The sequence below is a fragment of the Petaurus breviceps genome, unplaced genomic scaffold, assembly GCF_028583685.1.
Source record: "Petaurus breviceps papuanus isolate PSGF00001 unplaced genomic scaffold, PetGlider_PUasm1.0 91133, whole genome shotgun sequence".
In the NCBI taxonomy this organism is placed as follows: domain Eukaryota; kingdom Metazoa; phylum Chordata; class Mammalia; order Diprotodontia; family Petauridae; genus Petaurus; species Petaurus breviceps.
Genome location: NW_027187419.1, coordinates 73,676,428 through 73,682,427, shown reverse-complemented (window position 1 = coordinate 73,682,427; position 6,000 = coordinate 73,676,428).

Below are 6,000 nucleotides of genomic sequence, written 5' to 3'. Positions count from 1 at the left end.
ATAAAATCTACAAAAAGTAAGCTTTAATGCATTTAACCTGGGGTGAGGAACCTGCAGCCTTGAGGCCACATGTGGCTTTCTAGGTCCTTGAGTGCAGCTATTTGACTGAGTCCAAGTTTTACAGAACAAATGCTTTTATTAAGGGGATTTGTTCTGTGAAGTTTGGAGTCAGTTAAAGGGCCACACCTGAGGACCTAGAGGGCCACATATGACTTTGAGGCTGCAGATTCCCCACCGCTAGACTAGGGGTTATGGATGTACTTTAAATCATTACACCCTTCATTCTTTATTTCCTAATCTGCCCCTTAAACTGGGCAATCTGGCAGAAGACGTGTTCACAACTTGGCTGCTTTGTCTCTCATGCTGAAGTTATAGCATCTCGTTCTTGCGTCTCTCCTCATTTCCTGCTCTTAAAGGGAGCTGTGACTTAACCTCTTCCCACAACATTTGAATGGCTGCTTTATCAAAGAGCGATTAGATTTATTCTGCTTAGTCACTGAAGACAGAACTAGGAGCAGTGCGTAGAAGTTGTAAGAGTAGTTTTGATACCAGGAGAACAATTCCCAATAATTAGTATCATCTTAAAGTGGGATGGACTTTCTCAGAAAGAATTAAGGAGGTTTCCCTTATTAGAGAGTTCTAAGAAAAGACTGGATAGTCACTTGTCAGGAGATGATAGAGATAAAACAGGGTACTCTTACTTATATGTGTTGATTCCTAAGTGTCCTTCCAACCCTGAGAATCTTTGATTCTATAAATTGGCTTTTATTTTTAAGTGCACACTCCTCTGTTGGAGTGTAATATGGATGACAACAGAATTATTTCAAACCGCTGTTGGTCTGTTGGCTCCCATGATGTTGGTCAGTTGGTTGGTTGGTTGGAGAGAAACTAAAGCTCTGTATAGAACATCTTTGCAGCTAGGTGGCTCAGTGGATGGAGCACTGACCTTGGAGCAAGGAGGACTCATTTTCCTGAGTTCAAGTGTGGCCTTAGACACTCACTAGCTGTGTGACCCTGGGCAAGTCACTTATCCCTGCTTGCCTTGGTTTCCTCACCTGTAAAATGAGCTGGAGAAGGAAATGGCAAACCACTCCAGTATTTTTGCCAAGAATGCCCCAAATGGGGTCATGAAGAGTCAGACAAAACTGAACAATGATCATGGAATATCTAAGTGCTCCTTTATTTAGTACTTCCTGTACTTTTTCTTCATATTTTCCTTCCTGTCTTTCTCTCGGGAGAAATAGTTAATACCTGTACTAGTGACTACCTCGGCCCTCACTACTTGAAGACCAGAGAGGACTCTTCCCCACTCACTGGGATATACCCAAGTCAATCACAGCAACAGCACCTCTTAGAATAAAAAATCCATCAAATCTTCCCCAGGGTATTCCAGCATCCTTAAGGAAGTTTAGGGGTGTCTAGTCTCTCTGCCATTGGCTCAATAACATGCTGATGGAATTTCATTAATTTTAGGGTTCCACTTTACTCCAGCTCCACTTAAGCATTGAATAAATTTGCTTTTGCAAATTAGTTTCTTACAAAGGAATCATTATTTCAAAGATTCAGTAGACATAAATTTACAGACATTTTCCCCAATACTTGGAGGGCATAGTCTCCCCTCTTTACCTAAATCTCTGGGGAAAGGAAGGAATTAGACTAACAGTTTAGATCAGTTCCTATAAAGTGCATTGCCATCAAGTCCTAAGTACAAAGCCCTACCTTGGACTCAAGTCCCAAGCCCTGCCTTGGAATCAAGTCCCAAGCTCTGGTTTCTTAGGGCTTCTTTGTTGGACTGGCAATAGCCTATAGCCTAGAATGCTGCCTCCAAGATTACTGTGTTTCAGGTCTGGGTCTCATGGGGATTCTGTAGCTTGTGCCTAGAACTAAAAAGGACAAACAAAAGAGAATAATGTTGGGTGGCACAGGGCTTGAAAGGAGGAAGGGAAAGTAGTCTTTCCCCTTACTCAGCTTAGTTCATCTTGTGCAGTAGGTAAATGAGACCTTCATCTTTTGGATACAGCAAGAAAAAGAAAGCAAGACAGTTTTTAAAGACATGGTCTGTTTGGCTGCACAACCAGAGGAAAGAGGCTGTTCCCACCCATGTGGCAGGGGAACCCAAAATGTCCTCTCCCAGAAGCTGGTTCCTGGCCTCTCCCCAGAGGTGCCTCCATGTTAGGTGATTTGGGAAATCACAAAATAGTCCTTTTACATAATGATTCAATTCAATAAACACTAATTAATCATCTTCTATGTACCAGGCACTGTGCTAAGTGCTATGGATACAAATAAGGAAAAGCAAACCTCTTCCCTCAATTATCTTACAATCTAATGGGGGAAGACATCGCACGAGGAAGCTGGCAAAGAGGGGTGGGGTAGGGATTGGGAGGAGATACTTGGAGGTTACCCAGCAAGGCTCATCTTGTCCCATGGAACTGAAAACGAGGAGAGCTGGAGATGGAAAGTGGAGTGAGTTTCACAGTTCAGAGTCTGCCCCCATAATACAGGAAAGTTTTGGGAGGAGTTAAGTACTCCACCCTCCAGCTCTCCAATCAGAAGGGAGAGGAAGCTGAGGGAAGTAAGAAGGTGCTGAATCTCCAAGACTGAGTTAGAAGCATGGTGACTAGATTGGGAGGTGATCAGCTTATCCCAGAAGGGCATCTTGGTCTGGGGAATCAAAACCCAGCAGAGAGGCAGATGGAGAAGGGCATGATGATTATAACCATGATAATCACCACAGTAACTACCAGTATATCTTACCTCAAGGCTGACAAAGCGGAATGCTATCTGAGGCCTCAGGACAGCTCTGTGAGGTTTGTATTATTATCTGCATAATGCAATGGAGGAGACTGAGGCTCATAAAGTTTAAACAGCTTGCCCATAGCCACACAGCTAGAGTTAGAAGAGTGATTTGAATACAGGATATCCTGCCTTCCAAGTCCAGTACTGTATCATTGGGTGAAGACCAGTTTGTTTCTTAAGATGTCTCTTTGCTTTCTTTGCATCTCCTGGTACCTTCCAAGAGGCTCTTGTGCTACTTTCTGTGACCTTTCCTTCACACAGATTTAGAGATCAGAATTTATAAAAAAAAAAAAAAACATAATTTATTTATTTATTTTTAGTTTTCATCATTCACTTCCATAAGATTTTGAGTTTTAAATTTTCTACCCCTACCTCTCCTCCCGCCTTCCCCAAGATGGTGTGCAACCTGACATAGGCGCTACTTTTTTTTTTTTTTGCTTTTTGGAGGGAAATTGGGGTTAAGTGACTTGCCCAAGGTCACCTGGCTAGTTTTTGTGTTAAGTGTCTGAGGCTGGATTTGAACTCAGGTCCTCCTGACTCCAGGGCAGGTGCTCTATTCACTGTGCCACTTAACTGCCCCTATAGGCTCTACTTATACATTCATATTAAACATATTTTCACATTAGTCATGATGTAAAGAATAATTAGAGCTAATGGGATGAACCACGAGAAAGAAAAAACAAAACAACAAAAGAAAAGGAAAGTAAATAATAGAGATTGGAATTTAAAGGATACATCCTTCACTGCCTTGTCTTTGTCTTCATCTCTGTACTCAGAACTCCTCAGTCAAACCTGCTAGGCTACTAGTCTGTTCTATAACACTTCCTCTAAGTGTTGGCATTTTACAGACCTTTCTTTAGGGTGACCTTTGAACTGGGGTCCCTAAGTCTTGAGAGAGTTATGGTGGATACATTCTTATGAGTCCAGTCTCTGAGAGGTAGGTACATTGTCTCCAATGGAGATAAGGGCCCTTCTGTTTCTTGTACCCTTATGATAAGTAAATACACTGAACTAAAACCATGAACCCTGGTAACTCAAGTAAAGTTATGGTCTGGGGCAATGGAAACTCCCTGTTAATTTAGTCTCAACCCTTTTCAGCCTTCCTCTACTGTTGTTCTAACCTTGGGCCCACTGACAATGACAGCACAAGTGGTTAATGGTACTGTACCCAATGTACAATCCAAGGCATTCCCAGTATTGGTAGCCTTAAGAATCTTGCTAGCTGGCCCCAGATTCACAGGCTCAGGGTTTTCTCATCTGCTCATCATACACCACTCCTTTCAATCACTGCATTTCCTCTTCTGACTTTACTGAATTTGTCCATCATACCTCCCAGGATATGTAGGGAAGGTTGCCCTTCCAATTAGTCTCAAAACTCTTTCCTAAATGGCTCCATGCAGATTTTTAAGAACATCAGCTCTCTCCACTGGAACAAATGCCTCTTATCTGGTAGAATTAATTAACATGTGATGAGTGATCTTTCCATATCAGGGACTTGATTTCTACAAAGCTGCCTAAACATAATGAAAAACTCAACTTTAGCTGTGTGTAGACAAGTCATTTAACTTCTCCATGTGTCAGTTTTCTTATTTGTAAAAATAGAGATAACAACACTTTCTAGACTGGGTCAAATGACATAAAATATGTTAGTATGTCACATACTTAAAAGCTATATAAATGCTAACTATTATTATTACCACACTACTAGCAGCTCAAGGAAAACTTACAGATTATAGGAGACATAGAGTCCAGGATTCTGATGTTATTGTTGAGGTCCTAAAATCTCTGATGTACAATCAAGGTCTGAGTTGCTATTATCAAGATCACAGCTGTCACTCATGATGTAATAAATAATCTATCAAGCCTAAAACTCTTTAGCTGTCCCTATGCCTGAATCTTTAGACATCTTATAGCATGATGTAGTAAATCCAGGGATACAAAGAGCTCAGGGGCAGCCAGAGACCACAAGGAAAGCCATCCAGGACCACCAGACCCCATCTCCAACCCCAACTGTACTATTTTGCCATGGAGAGACCATACTATGTTTTCTCATTGTCTCCTTCCAAGGCTAACAGAATAATGATCCAGACCTTTCTAGAGGTTCTGGCTCATCCTGTTTTTAACTGCTGCCAAAAGACAACCTCAGAGTGGGATGGAGATTGGTACCCTTATTGTGGTAGCTGCTGCCTTCCTGACCTCACAACTACATTATTCAGTCTGAGTATGATGACTCTTAGACTTTGGTATCACTGAAACCACAATGGCCATCCAAGGACCAAGTCCCATTAAAATTGTTGCCTTTGATATTTCTTTTGCATCCATCCCTTCCTTTCCATTTCTACTACCATCACCCTACCCCTTGACCTTCATGACTGGATTACTGTCATGGTCTCCTGTCTTGCTCGCCAATACCAAAACAATAAATTCTGAGCACTTATTGCTCAAGAACTGTTTATTTATTGATATAAACTTTCATAAATAACCAATTGCTTTTAGCACTGTGGTGAAAATTGCTTAGATTTTGTCATGGCATTTGGCAAAATCTCTCATGCAATTCTTGTTGAAATGATGCAGAGATTTTGCCTAATTGATGATACAATTAAGTGGATAATTGGGTGAAGATTTAGAATTAAGGCGTAGTCAGATGGTTCAATGCTATCTTGGAAAGAGCTCTCTAATGGATTGCAGCAGACATCTGTGCTTGACCCTATGTTATTTAATTTAATTTAGTTTTTTTTCAATCAATGACTTGGATAGAGGGAGAGATTACATTCTTATACAAGTTTCAGGTGACACAAATTTGGGAGGGATAACTAATACACTGGGTGCATAGTTAGGATTCAAAAAAATCTTGGATACGATAGAACTTTGTACCAAATTTGATATGGTGAAATATAAGAATAAACAAAAAAAGTCTTGTATTTGTGCTTAAAATATCAACCCTGCACATACAAAATGGGCCAGTTGTGTCTGGGGCGCTACAAAGCTATGAGAATTTTAGTAGGCTGAAAGCACATTTGTAGGCTACATGGAGAAGCAAGAGGAAGGGCAGGCAGGAGGATACAATGATAGCTCTTATCAGATTGTACTGTGTTCAGTTCTGTACACTATGTATTAGAAAGGACACTGGAAATCTGGAGTGTGTTGGGAGCAAGACAATTAAGAAGGTAAAGAATCTTTAGTTCTTGCCAGGTGAAAACC